At 43.8% G+C, this 15190-nt stretch overlaps 1 protein-coding gene across 2 annotated transcripts in view; it reads left to right on the forward strand.

The window, feature by feature from the left end:
- The window catches only part of FOCAD (focadhesin), a 377756-nt gene that overhangs the window by 45064 nt on the left and 317502 nt on the right, over nt 1-15190 (forward strand). The window contains exon 1 of one of the 2 annotated variants that reach the window (XM_077774670.1): nt 12749-12800. The exons of the other annotated variant lie outside the window; for it this stretch is intronic. The gene's annotated coding sequence lies outside the window, so the exon portion shown is untranslated. Of the gene's footprint in view, nt 1-12748; nt 12801-15190 lie in introns of those variants that run through there. 2 annotated transcript variants of the gene reach the window in all.

Consider the following 15190-nt stretch of genomic DNA (forward strand, 5'->3'; position numbering starts at 1 on the left):
CTCTCCTAGAAATAAATAAAAATATTTAAAAAAATAGAAATAAAATATAAAACTGAAAAAACTACAATTAATATTCTATTTGACTTAAAATTCTTTTTAACGTTTATTTGTATTTGACAGAGAGAGAGAGAGAGACAGAGCGTGAGTGGCAGGGGGCAGAGAGAGAGAGGAAGACACAGAATCTGAAGCAGGCTCTAGGCTCTGAGCTGTCAGCACAGAGCCTGACATGTGGTTTGAACTCACAGATCATTAGATCAGGACCAGAGATGAAGTGGACGCTCAACAAACTGAGCCACCCAGGCACCCCAATTCTATTTGACTTTAAAAATATATGCACATATATTTACACATGTGCATATATATTCAAAATAAAAGACTACAAGACATTAAAAAAAGAGTCGCATGTTCTACTGACTAAGCCATCCAGGTACTCCTTAAAATCAGTTCTTAATTTCGTTAATCTTTTGAATTGCTTTTCTTCTTCTTTTTTTTTTTCTTTGTTTTTGTTTTAGTTTCTGCTCTGATCTTTGTTATATCCTTCTTTCTGCTGATTTTGGGCTTAGTTTATTCTTTTCTTGTTCCTTGAGGTATAAAGTTAGGTTGTTTATTTGGTATCTTTTTTTAAAGATTTTATTTCTTTATTTATTTTTTTATTAAAAATTAATAAAAACTTTTAAAAAGTTTATTTATTTTTGAAAGAGAGAGAGACGGAGCTTGAGTGGGAGAGGTGCAGAGAGAGAGAGGGAGACACAGAATCTGAATCGGGATCCAGGCTTCGAGCTGTAGGCATAGACCCTGAGGGGGGGCTCGAACTCACATAACGTAAGATCATGACCTGAGCCGAAGTCGGACGTTTAACCGACTGCATCACCCAGGTCCCCCTAAAAAATTTTTTTAAATGTTTATTTATTTTTGAAAGAGAGAGAGGAGAGAGAGAAAGGGAGCACATGAGCGAGTGGGGGAGAGTCAGACAGGGATGGAGCCACAGAATCTGAAGCAGCTCCAGGCTCTGAGGTGTCAGCACAGAGCCCGATGCGGGGATTGAACCCACGAACCGTGAATCATGACCCAAGCCAAAGGCAGACACTTGACTGACGAAGCCACCCAGCCGCCCCTAAAGATTTTATTTTTAACTAATCTCTGCACCCAAGGTGGGACTTGAAATCACAAGCCCAAGATCAAGGGTCACATGCCCTACTGACTGAGGCCAGCCAGGCACCCTCTTCTTTTTTTCTTGATGTAGGTAGGTATTTACTGTAAACTTCCCTCTTGGAAATGCTGTTGCTATATCTCCGAAGTTTGGGTATGTTGTGTCTCTAGTGACCAGGACGGGCAGTAGAGGTGGCTGCAGCCAACGGTGTGCACCCACTTGACTGCAAAGGTCAGCTGTAGGCGCCCATGAGGTGGCAAAGGCCTGTAACAAATGCCACTGCAGGGGTAGTGGTAGGGCCCAGGGAGGCAGCAAGAGCTCAGGCCAAGCTCTGGGGACCCTGGCTGTGGGCGTAAACTACACTGCCGGACGCGGAGTGTGGCTGCCGGGTCTTGCCATGGACCCACGGCAGTAGAGGCTGGTGACAGGGGCTGGGATAGTACTTAGATGAAGGACTAGTTGTGGGCCGACACAGTGGTGCGGGCCGGTGACAGAAGACAGGGCCTGATCCGGGCCCCTAAGTAGCTGTGTGCTGTGGCCATAGGCATGCTCTTCGGCGGCTGCACCGTCATCCCCTGGGTGTGAGTGGTGTCTGGAGTCTGGTGACAGCATCAGCACAGTTCCCTGGCTATGATGGGCGTGGGGGTGGGGAAGGGGGCAGGGAGGGACTCGGCGCCTGGCGTCAATGAGCATGAAGAGCTGTGGGGTGAAGTCAAGGTGAAATCTACAGGTCTCTGATGACGCTGTGTTGCCTGCTGGATTCTTCAGTATTGGAATCTGCCGAGTTTGTCTGCAAAGCAGGTCACTTTGAACCACAATCGCTTCAGCTGAGTAGCTGCTGCTGCTGCTGGTCCCTGCTTTTCTTCTTTGTCCTTGGCTGTCTCTGTATGTCTCAGCTTTGTGGTCTGGGTTGAGTGAAACTGAAGGAGGGCATTTGTGCCCTGTCCCGAAAGGTGGAGAAAGCTGGTGGCTCACCCTGCCCTTGCTCTCCTGGTGAGGGGAGCGCTTCCTAATTGGGAAATTCCCTCTGGGCACCGGGCAGTGGCAGCTTGGGGGATGGGTAGATGCAGGCACAGCTGAGCTGTCTTCCCTCTTGCACAGTTATTCTTGGGTTTTTTTGTTCTGCTGTGGTGCTGACGTGTCTTAAGTGGATGCCAGAGCTCTCCTGGAACTGCTTTTGTTAATGGATAGCCAATTATTGATTTTTGTGGGGGAGCAGAAGCTGGGGTCCTACTGGATATTTTGGTGACATCAATCCCCTTTTACCACACGCTTTTAAGGCATAAAGAGTGTGGATCACTTTGTTATCAAACTAGATGGCAAAGTATGCACTTATCGTGCAGCAACACTACACCTGTGATTACAATATACATTAACATTCCCAGACTCCTCATAATATTCCAAACTCATAGGAAAGCAGTGATAAGAAAAGTATAATTTAAGATGCACTATCTCATCAGCAGAATTGCTTTACAAAGATAAAAATGAGGGGCACCTGGGTGGCTCAGCCAGCTAAGTGTCCTGCTCTTCGTTTCAGCTCAGGTCATGATCTCATGGTTGGTGCACGAGCCTGCTTGGGATTCTCACTCACCTTCTCTCTCTCTCTCTGCCCCTCCCCTGCTGTGCTCTCTCTCTGTATTTCTCTCTCCAAATAAATAAATAAGCTTAAAATATATACAAAAATGAAAAAGCTGCAATCAAAGTAAGTTTCTGAGTAATTCATTTGTTAATCAAGCCAGGAAGGCTGTTTACTGATGGTGAGTTAATTAAATCACATTTGATTGCAGCGGCTAAAGAAATGTTTCTGCAAAAAATATTCTTGTTTAAGACCGTTAGCCTTTCCGTGAGTAACTGGTGCTTAGAGTTGAGGACACTGTCGGCACCATCAATAGCTAATTAAAAAACAAAGTAAATGGTTTTGAGTGGTTTTCCTTAGCTCTTGATGAACCGACAGATGTTCCTAGTACTGATCAGTTGTTGTTTATTCAAGGAGTCGATACTGAGTTAGAAGTGACAGAAGAAGCAACCTGTATGAATTTTCTGCATGAAACAACTCTAGGTGAGTATGTTTTCAAAGACATTGAGGAAACTTTAATTCAGTACAAGCTGAAGTGGAATCTGCTAAGATGCTTTACAAGGGATGGTGATAAAAAATATACGTGGAGGTGCCTGGGTGACTCAGGTTAAGCATCCGATTCTTGGTTTCGGCTCAGGTCATCAATGATCTCAAAGGTCGTGTGCTTGAGCCCCAAGTCAGGCTCTGCGGTGACTGTGTCGAGCCTGTTTGGGATTCTCTCTCTCTCCTCCCTTTCTCTGCCCCTCCTGCACTCTCTCTCTCTTTCTCAAAATAAATAAATAAAGTTTGAAAATATAGAGAGCAGAAAAGCCTTCTTTGAACAAATTTATAAGGCTTGTGAACATGCAGGTATTTAAAGCCTGTAGTTTATCATTGTGTTGGTCCTCAGTGGGTAATTGGCAGAAAGCGTTTGAATTTTTCTGCTTTTGAACCAGTAGTCTCCCAGGGGAACTTCATGTACTCTGATGGACTTAACGATCATCAGTCCTGTGAACTGTTGTCAAAAACTAAACCTGAATATCCTGACTTACCTGAACGCACAAGCAATTTGATGGCTTAGCAGGGGGAAAGAAAGTTTTATTGCAGTTTTTGAACTCCGTTTTGAGCCTGAAATTTTTTGGAATGAGAACTTCCTTCAGTCACTTTTATTGAGCACTAAATGGCTTTGAAAATTTAGCTTTAGCTGTGGACTTGATCATGTTTCTTAATATGAAACTGCAAGGTGGGGCGCCTGGGTGGCTCAGTCAGTTAAGCGTCCCACTTTGGCTTGGGTCATGATCTCGACCCATGAGTTCAAGCCCTACGTTGGGCTCTGTGCTGACAGCTCAGAGCATGGAGCCTGCTTTGGACTCCGTGTCTCCCTCTCTCTCTGCCCTGCCCCCACTGACACTCTGTCTCTCCTTCAAAAATAAACAAACATTAAAAAAATTTTAAAAATATATAAAACAAGGCAAACAGTACTTATATGTAAAAGTTATACTGGGGTAAGTCTTTTAACAACAATTAATGTTGTTTGAAACACAAGTAATGTCAAGCCGTTTAATATACTTCCTGTGCTGTCAACGTTTTTTTAATTTTAAATCAAGATCTCCATTTCTACAAGAATTTGCAGAGGATATACTTTTTAAGCTCAGATTGTGGTTCCAAAAGCATGTTTGGATCTCACTTCAAGTGGAAAGGAATTTTGCATATTTCAAAATCCATTTACCTTTGCAATTGAGGGTCTTCAATTGGAAGTGATTAATCTGCGATAGAATGGCATGGTAATCGGCAAATATCAAGAGGAGAATCTAATAGGACTTTGTAAATTACTTCCAAGTGATAAATATGCTCAATTAAAATCATACTCTCACAGGCTGATAGAAGTATTTGGTCATATGTATCCATTTGAAAAGACATTCTCAAAAATGAAATGCATAAAATCTCATAGATGAACCTTAATGGATGAACGTGTGTAATTGATTTTAATGATAGAGAGGACTAACACTGAACTCCAATGAAATGAACTATTATCCTCTAGCAAAGAATTCTGTTCTTCTCATTAGGAAACCTGTATGAGAAATGATTGTACTCAGAGATGCCTGGGTGGCTCAGTTAGTTGAGCGTCAGACTCTTGACATCAGGTCAGGTTGTGATCTTACCATCATGAGATAGAGCCCCAGGTTGGGCTCTGTGCTGAGTGTAGAGTCTGCTTGGGATTCTCTCCAGCCCCCTCCCCCTCCTTTGCCCCTCTCCCTGATCTCTCTCTTTCTCTCAAAAAGTAAATAAACTTTTAAAAACAAATTTTTTAAATTAATGTTTACTCATTTTTGAGAGAGAGAGAGAGAAGAGTGTATGCAGCAGAGGGGCAGAGAGAGAGGGAGACACAGAATCCAAAGGAGGCTCCAAGTTCTGAGCTGTCAGCACAGAGCCCGATGCAGGGCTTGAACCCACAGGCTGCGAGATCATGACCTGAGCTGAAGTCGGACGTGCAACCGACTGAGCCACCCAGGTACCCCAGTAAATAAATAAACTTAAAGAGGAATGATTGCACTCAATTATTATGTTTTAGATTTCATCAATAAGAATTTTGTTGAAATTGGTTTTCTTTATTGTTACTCAAATATCTGTATAACGTCTTTAATTTAAAAAAATTTTTTTTAATGTTTTATTTATTTCTGAGAGAGAGAGACTGTGTGAGCAGGGAGGGTCAGAGAGAGATGGAGACACAGAATCTGAAGTAGATTCCAGGCTCGGAGCTAGCTGTCATTACAGAGCCTGACATGGGGCTCGAACCCACAAACTGTGAGATCATGACCTGAGCCAAAGTCGGAAGCTTAACCGACTGAACCACCCAGGCGCCCCTAACATCTTTAATTTTGAATCTTGGCTCACAAACCTAAGATATTTACTTTTGGGCTCATTACAGAAAATAAAACTTGTTGACCTCTGGTTTAGATCAATCATGTTCCGTCCCCTGGGGCTGGGAACATTCATGAATCGAATAAAAATTGGGATTGTTTTAACATGAGAATTCCATTGAAACAACGTGTCTTGATATTAATAAGGATTTGGTAGTTTTGCCAGCTGAACTGGGGAGACCCTGGGTCCTGAGGCCTCGACCCAGCCAGTCCCAAAGATGTCGCCAAAGGTTCTTGGTCTCCTCACAGGAAAGAATTCAAGGGCAGACACACAACAGAGCGGACAGGCAACACAAGCGGGAAACTTTATTAAAGTGAAAGTGCACCCTGGAGATGTGAAAGTGGGTGGGTGAGAGAAAAGGAGACAGAAAAGGATGGGGAAAAAGGGTGGGGGGGAGAGAAAACATGAGGAAGAGAGAGAGAGGGAGCCCTGGAGCGCGTGCAGCCTGACAGTGGATGAGTTGGCGCTATGCCCTGGGGTTTGGGTTTCTATCCTTTATTGGCTGTTGTTAACAAAGGGGTGGCATATTGATTACTTGGGGTGGGTATTTCTTGGAGGCAGGGTTTTATGCCTTTTCTTCCTTGTTTGGTCAGCTTTCAGGCCTACTTTGTCAGCCATCTTGAGCCTATCTGGTTTGATCTGGCTTCTAGTGGAGTGCTGCCTGGACAGCTCTGACTTTGTCAACAGCTGGCCGGGACTTCCTCTCTGTGGGCCTCCAGGTATTCTGTTAGAACCTAACTGCCTAATCTACCAATAATGTCTGATGAGTAAGAAAAGTGACTGGTTACGGTCAGTAGAAATACATGGCCACATCATCCCTTTTGCCCCAGTGGACATTGAGCAAAGCACCGGGTACGTGAATGAGGCCACCATAGACCAGCCAAGCTGCCAGTTGACTGCAGACATAGAAGTAGTTTCAGGAGGGAATAGCAAAGCCAGCCTCTATCAGAAGAACTCTGGGCAACCTACAAGATTCTGAGAAGAAATAAATGTTTGTAATTTTAGGCCACTAAATTCTGGGGTGGTTTGTTATACAGCAGAAGCTGTTGTGGGTGTCAGAGGTAAAAGTGCCAGACAGCTTCTTTTTGCCCCTTCCCTGTCCCCCAGAAGGCTGACCTGTATGCACTCCATGAGCTTCCTTTGCTTCAGAAGATCCAGAAGGAGAAATAAGAACAAGGAAGGTGAAGGTATTAATTCCTGGGTTCTGCTCCTGTTGGGTCACTATGGATCGACTGTGTTCCTCGATGGACGATCCCAGTTCCTGTCAGGTAGTCTCTATGTAGACAGCCTCCTCACTGTTTGCTAACTCCTCCTCCCCTTGCCCTTTGAGGCTCAGGGGTGATTTGCCTCCCCCCCCATTACTAAGTCTCTCTTGTAATCTCTTTGTTCCCTGACCATCCCTTTGTTTCTAGGCTCTTATCTAAGTCTCCTCCAATTTTCCTAATTTGATTGTGCTGTTTCCTGGTGGGACCCAGACTGCTGGAGTGGGCCTTGCCCGGAAGGTAATGTCTTGGCTGACTTTTGTGATCCAAGGGAATGAGTCCAGAAGGTCCTGCAAGGGGGGAGGGTGACTGAAGTCAAGTGAGCTGGTGAGGAGGGTGGAAGGCAAAGTCAAAGGCAGAATTGGTTTTGTGTGTGTGTGAGCGTGTGTGTGTATGCGTGCGTGCGCGTGTGTGTATGGAAATACATGGTGCAGGACAAGCCAATCATGTATAGACTTGTTGGCCTTTGTAAGGACTTTGGCTTTTACGCTGAAAGAAATGGGAAACTATTGGGAGCCATGTCCTCACAACTAATTAAATCTAATAAGATTGCTTTCTGTTAATGTGTCCACAGTGGAGCTGTGTGACTCAGTTCTGAATTTCTCCTCCCGGTCTCATGCCTGCTGATGAATGCGTGAGTGTGTTAAGCTAGCCCAGCATGCTTGGGCCTGAGTTCAAGGCTTTGTGCCTTTCCTGATGCTGTGGGTGACGTGACCTTCCCTTACAGCGCAGGATTCAGACTACAGTGTCTTTCTTTGTTAGCATATTCCTTTCAGTTCAGTTAATGATTTGGGAGTGGACACATTTTTCTTACTCTCTTTCTTTTGTTGTTGTTAAAGTCAATAGGCCCTTCTATGCCGACTTCAAAAAGTGTACTTATCTAAAGGGTCTGGTACAATAGAGAACTAACTGCCTAACTACTTCAGGGGAAATAATACACGAAGGTTAACTGAGAAAGGCTGTCTGCTTGCTTACCTCTTAAAGACAGTGGTTCGTCTTGAATATTTAAAAGGCAAATAGTTCATTTGCATTCACAATCTAAGCCTATCCGGAAAATAATGTATAGATTTGAAGCGTGTTTTCATCCTTCCATTGAAAATTCCACCTGTCCTGGCCCTTTTAGTATTCAAGCTAGCTCCACCTTGGCAAGTTATATGAATGGAGTGGATGCCCATCCCATTGCTTCTGAGAGAGGCCTCCCTCTCCCGGCCCTTTCTGAAAAAATCTCCCCAGGCTGACTGTCAGGGTATAAGGGCTCTGAAATATCCGTATCAGATATGGGTGCGCCCTATTCCACCAAGCTGACCTTCCTAGGTCTTACCTCAATCAAATTGTAACTGCATATAGTAGCTGTATTCCCTCAGGCCCCATTCTTGGCTTTCAGCTCAGAAGGAAACCAATCTACTTAGCTAATCTGATTAATTAAGCAGGCAGGAGCCTTTTCCTCCTGGCTAACAACACAGCTGGCCTATCAGAACCAGTTCTAATCTTTGTTTTCTAACCTTGACCCTGATTTCTTTTGAAGTGTGTTATTATCACTTACAAACATTTCTAGCACCCGAACACAACTTGGGCCATTGCTGTGGGTATGCAGTAGGGAGAGGACTGGACTACACTCCTCTGGCATCTTAGTTTCCCTCTCCCTAAATTAACCAAACTAAATCAGTAAAACATCAAAAACTTTAAAAAAAAACCCAAAACTCGGGGCACCTGGGTTAAGTGTCAGATTGATGGTTTCGGCTCAGGCCACAATCTCACGATTTGTGAGGTTGAGCCCCGCACCAGGCTCTGCATGGATAGTACAGAGCCTCCTTGGAATTCTCATTCTCTCTCCTCCTCCCCCCCCCCCCCCCCGCNTTGCGCTGTCTTCTCTCAAAATATATAAACTTAAAAAAAAAACCCAAACTCCAAACAAGTATAATTAGTAAATTATCATTCTATACAAGAAAGAATATTAAACAAAATTTTTTAATGTTTATTTATTTTGAGGGAGAGAGAGACAGAGTGCAAGCAGGGGAGGGTCAGAGAGAGAGGGAGATACAGAATCTGACACAGGTTCCAGGCTCTGAACTCAAACTCACATATTGTGAGATCATGACCTGAGCCGAAGTCGGATGCTTAACTGAGTGAGCCCCCCAGGTGCCCCCAAGAGAGAACATTTTTAACACTACCACCTCCACCACCAAAACATAATTTCAGAAAAAGGACCATTCTTTAAATTGGATATATTTATTTTTAGGAAGACTCAATACATTGTCCTTATTTATTTTTGATTTCAGCACTTGTCGTGGACTAGCAGCTTTTGAGACAGAGAGAGAGAGAGAATGCATGTGTGCCCACAAGCAGGGGAGGGGCAGAGAGAGAGCGAGAGCGAGAGAATCCCAAGCAGGCTCTGCCCTGTCAGTGCAGAGCTGGATGTGGGGCTCGAACGCATGTATTGTGAGGTCATGACCTGAGCCAAAATCAAGAGTCAGACTCTTAATGGACTGAGCCACTTGGGTGCCATGAATCTGAAGTTTTAAAATCGAAAATCATAGGGGCACCTGGCTGGCTCAGTCAGTAGAGCATGCAACTCTTCATCTCAGGGTAGTGAGCTTAAGCCCCATATTGGGCACAGAGGTTACTTAAAAAAAAAATTGGGGCACCTGGGTGGCTTAGTCGGTTAATCATTCAACTTCTGCTCAGGTCATGATCTTGAAGTTTGTGAATCTGAGCCTTGAGCTGAACTCTATGCTGACAGCTTCGAACCTGGAGCCTGTTTCAAATTCTGTATCTCTCTCTCTCTCTCTCTCCCCCTTCCCTGCTTGTGCTGTTTTTCTCTCTTTCTCAAAAATAAACAAAACATTTAAAAGATTTTTTAAAAAGTAAAAAATCACATACTAACTTACATCACTATTTTTTAAATTTTAATACTTATTTATTGTTTGGGAGAGCATAAGGGGGGCGAGAGGGGGGAGGGGGAATGGAGGATCCCAAATGGGTTCTGTACTGACAGGCTGAGAGCAGCGAGCCTGATGTGAGGCTCAGACTCAGAATCTGTGAGATCATAACCTGAGCCAAAATCAGATACTCGACTGACTGAGCCACCCTCGTGCTCCTATTTACATCAGTCTTTACAAGGGTGTTTGCTGGGGTGCCTGGATGGCTTAGTCAGTTGCATCTGACTGGCTGAGGTCAAGATCTCACAGTTCATGAGTTTGAGCCCTGCATGGGGCTCTGTGCTAACAGCTCAGAGCCTGGAGCTTGCTTCAGATTCTGTTTCTCAAAAATAAACATTAAAGTAATTTTTTTAAAAAGGGCACTTCCCTATGTACTCCTAAAAGCCAGGCTTTCTATAGCAGAGACAGGAAATTAATTTATTGAGAGCCAGAGTGCCTGAATTCAAATTTTGGTTTTGCCACTCAGTAGATGAATGTTCTTGGTCAAGATGCTTCCCATTCTGTGCCTAATACTTCTTATTTATAAAATGTAGGTAATAACTATACTGGCTTCATAAGTTGTTTTGTAGATTAAATGAGTTGATCGGACAGTGCTCTTCACATAGTTAAGTGTTCACTTATAATTTTGACTAATGTGTCTCAAGAAACATGGGAACAGAATTTTTAAAAAGTTTTAAGTAATCTCTTCACCTAATGTGGGGCTTGAACTCATGACCTTGATATTAAGAGTCACATGCTCTTCTGAATGAGCCACTCAGGCACCCCAAGGGAATAGAAGAATTTTTAAAAAGAATTAAAATGGCTTCGGGGTGCCTGGGTGGCTCAGTTGGTTAAGCATCCAATTTGGGCTCAGGTCATAATCTCATGGTCATGAGCTCAAGCCCTGCGTTAGGCTCTGTGGTGACAGCTCAGAGCCTGGAGTGTGCTTTGGATTCTGTGTCTACCTTTCTCTCTGCTCCTCCCCTGCTCTCGCTCTGTCTCTCTCTCTCAAGAATAAATACATATTAAAAAAATTAAAATGGCTTAAACCAGGGGGAAATAAAGAATTAAAATGGTCCTAAAAGAAGCGCTGAAGCATTTGGAATTATTATGACTGAAGGAAAATATCAACTGTGAAAATTAATTAAGGAAAACCTCAGTATAGTGGACTTGTAATACCTGAAGGGGAGCCTGGTAGGAAAAGCCATACCACTCAATGTCAATTACAGACCCAACAGAAGAATCCTCAACAGGAAAGAATCATCAATTACAGGCCCCAACAGGGAGAGGATGTACCTTGCACTTCGGACAAGAAAGGGACTACCCCTGCAACTCAGCCAATGAGAAACCAGTATCACCCTGAACTCTTGCTTTCCTCCAATGGATTTTCATTGGATTTCATTCTTCTTCTCCATAAAATAATATTCCTCCCCTTTGTTGGACTTGCCTATGGTTTTGCTGTAGCTTGCATGTCCTGGATTGCAATTCTCTGCTATTTCCTGTATAAACCCATCTTTTGCTGGTAAAATAACTGCCAGTTTCTTTTTAAGGTCAACACATCAAATTCCATAAAATCAAGAAGGCAATTATAAACCTTATAATACTACTTTATCTCAACAGGTAACAGAGATTGAATATATTAGTAGGTTTAAAATTAATTCAGATAAATTCTTACAGAATGAATGCATAATAGGTTATTGAGCAAACTGAAATGGTCTGTGGTATACAATTACTTTTCTAAAGTGGAGTATAGGGAACCAAATCCTTCCTACAAATGAGAAGTAGAACTCTTGTCAGCACCAAAAGACTTTGGAAGCTTAAGAGTACCAATGTCAAGGACTCAGAGCAGAGTTATTAAATTGAGAATCTCTAGTGATGGGCTCTAGGTACTAGCGTTTTTGAAAAAGCTCCCCACTTTTACATATATCTTCTTTTTTTAAAAAAATGTTCTGAGAGAGAGAGAGAGAGAACTCGAGTGAACAGGCTCTGTGCTGCCACGGAGGAAGTGGAGGCAGGGCTCAATTTCACCAACTGTGAGATCTCTGAGCACCCAAACACCCCTATATACATACCTACTTCTGAAGGTACTTTGGAAACTGCTGGGTAAGTCAGGTTCTCTAGAGCAACTTAACTCTTGTATATAATTTTTACCATTCCTTCATAACCTCATTTTTTTTTCTTTCTCTTCCTGCTGCCTCCTTTAGCTTCCGTTCTCTGGTGCGCGGTATTTTACATCCTTCCTATGGAAAAAAAAAAAAGGAATGTTCACGCACAGGTGGACACTCAGTAATTATTAGACAAAAATAGTAACAGGTGCGCCTGCTCTCCCCAGATTAACCAAGCAGAAATACCCAGGCTATAACGTCCTACAGGACTATCCAACAGGTGGATGTACCAGTATAGCACCGAGAGCTGCAGTACTCCGTGTTGGCCAAGGGAGTAAAAATACGAAGCAGCAGCTACAGGGGGAATAACGAAGTGAGAAGCCGGCTGTTTGCATACATTTTCTGAATCCTTCATGTTATCGGGACTACTATTTTTTTTTTTCCTGAGAAACAAAATCTCCAAAGGCCAAGATGCTGCTTTGCATCGTCAAAAGCTGCATAAGGGCAGGCTGCCAACAGGACTGCCCGCGCACGCCGCAGCAGCATCTCCAGGGGAGTTCCTTTAATGTGCTGTCTCGTGGGCTAATCCCCACTGCGGTGCAGCCCCACGGCCCCCACCTGCCGGCGCCGCGCTTGCTGCCCCCAGGCCCCGGCCGAGGAGCCCTCAGCCGCCCACGCCGCCCTCAAGCCGCAGTGCGCGGCCCCCGCCTTGGGCCTGCGTGCGACGTAGCGAGGAGGGGCGGGCCGGAGTCGGAGGAGGCGTGGCAGGCACTCGCACTCTGCGGTCCATTGGTTCTCTCCCCGTAGTCCCCGCCCCCAGGCGTTCGAGGCGGCGGGGCGGGCCACGTCAGGCAGCAGGCGCGGGGCTGAGCTTGTGGCAGAAGGGAGGTAAGCGATGCGGGGTGGCAGGCGGCCGACTGCGGGCCGCTGCCCCCTGCTCAGAGGCCGCTGGATCGCCCTCGCCTGGGGCCTGTCTCAGCTTGGCGTGGAGGGCGGTTTAGGCCCTGCAGGCCTGGGGCTGTGCTGGGAGCCGCGGCAGTGGAGCATGTGGCGGCAGGGCCGCACCAGGGCGTGGGTGGCCAGCAAGGGGACAGGTCTTACCGTTTGGCCTCGTCCTTTCCTGTCTCGACTCTGACCTCCAGGAGGACTAGGCCTTCTGCGTTAGAGAGCTCCGTGAGGCCCGGGCGGGGCCGGCTCTGGTGCCTGCGGTGGGGCTCCGCAGGATCTTGACTCGGAAACAGATCCGCGCGATCCTTGCATACTTAACCTGCAGCAGGTTGCAGTCTTTCCACTCTTCCCTGACCGGTTCCCTAGTTGAAGGCAGTGCAAGAGATTCTGGGTCGCTTCCTTTCTGGTCGGGAGGTGGGGGACCTGGGGGGACGGGGACGGTCTCCTTCTCATTACCAGTGACTCATTCGGATCCTGTCCACTTCAATGCAAAGGCTTATGGGTGAGCAGGGCCTGTTTTCAGACCTTCTGATTCTCTGGCTCTGTCCTCCCTTGCTGGAATTACCTGAAAAAAAAAATATATATATATATATAGTGAAATGCCTACAACACCTATGCGGAGATTTGCAGAGACTTGCCGTTGTGCGTTGCACGTATGAGTTTTAATTTCAGCTGTGGCATCATCATGATCCTTCAGTTTAGTTCCTGAAATTGGAGCGTATAATATCAGTGAAGTCATCCTGTCAAGTATCATGCAATCATTCATCCATTGGACAACATTTTTTGGATGAATTCCTTAATGGTTAGGGTTTTATGTCAGAAACTAAAATGACATTCCCTGCCTTTTTCCCTCATTGTATCTGCCAGTTTCCTTGTCTAGATTTGGGATGTCGGTTTCTTTTTGTTGATGGTTCAATTTCAGGTTACAGGTTTAGGTACAGAAGCTCATGATTCTATATCAAATGAGAGCTCTTCTGAGACCTCATTCAGTTTTTCTTACTTTCACCTCTAGTAAGCCTCAGCCATGATGGCTAGATGGGTTGTAATCCTGCTAACTGTACTATGAAAGACCCTAGGTCTTAGGTGCCTATGTGTAAAGTGAGAGGATGGGATCAGAAGTATTCTGTAATTTTGAAATGTTCAAGGAGAGGAGGGGTGATTGGCATGTTTACTGAACTGTGTTAACAGTTGGGAAGCGACCATTTTTAAAACAATGTATTTTATGATTCTATGCTTTAATCTTTCTGAATCTGTCCACGTTTACTTTTTGACTAGCAAAGCAGGTGCATATTTACAATTTTGATTCACATTCAATTCTTGTATACAAAGCACTATGACTCATCTAAATTTTGAAATGTAATAATCAGGAGCTTTTTAATGTTATGTTTAAAGATATAGAAACAATTGGATGAGTATGCAGTTTTCAAAGTATTTTGAGTTGTAGTGGTAGATTAGTGGTAGCCGAAACCTCTGCCTTGGTTATTTGCTTACTTGGTTAAATGTTAGGTAGTTACCATCACTTGGTTAATATCTATCAATGTCATGTCTGTTAACATGTATTTTATCAAGCTGAAATTTATTGGATTTCAGTTGATTGTTGCTTTCACTTGAGAATTGATAATCCAAAGGTAAATAAATCATTAGTTTAAGAATAAAAATGCCCGTAGAGATACAAACAATAGTTTTTCATTTGCTGATTGGTTAATGGAACTTATAGGTGAATCGTTTAACCTTTCTGCAGGTGTAAATATGATTTCTAAAATAGTTCTGAGACATAATATTCATAGCCTTGTGATAATTTTTGGATGTTGTTCACAAGCCATTCTGTGAATTAAATTGCTTATGTCACTGTTAGGGATTTTGAAAGTTTAAGGAAACATAAGTTTTCAAAGTTTTGCTTTTGCAAAATTTCTAGAACTTCTAGTTCTAGAAATGGACCAGATCAAGATGGGAAGATTGAGGAGAAATGTAAGAACTGAGGGAAGAAAATCCAAGTGGAGGCTTTTCTAGCTTAAAATTTGAGGAGAAGAAAACACAATGAAAAATACAATTATAACTATATTTGGAAGGCATGCAAGGAAATACTAGTGTCAGTATTGCTGGTGAGCCTATATACTTTAAATTGAGGTATAATTGGCTTACAATATCCTATTAGTGTCAGGTGTATATCATAGTGATTTGATATTTTTATACATTACAAAATCCCCCTAAGTCTAGTTATCTGTCACCATGCAAAATTCTTACAGTATTATTGACTGTATATTACATCCCCATGACTTACTGATTTTGTAACTGGAAGTTTGTACCTCTAAATCCTTTACCTCTTTTGT

The sequence above is a fragment of the Crocuta crocuta genome, unplaced genomic scaffold, assembly GCF_008692635.1.
Source record: "Crocuta crocuta isolate KB4526 unplaced genomic scaffold, BGI_CrCroc_1.0 scaffold425, whole genome shotgun sequence".
Classification (NCBI taxonomy): Eukaryota; Metazoa; Chordata; class Mammalia; order Carnivora; family Hyaenidae; genus Crocuta; species Crocuta crocuta.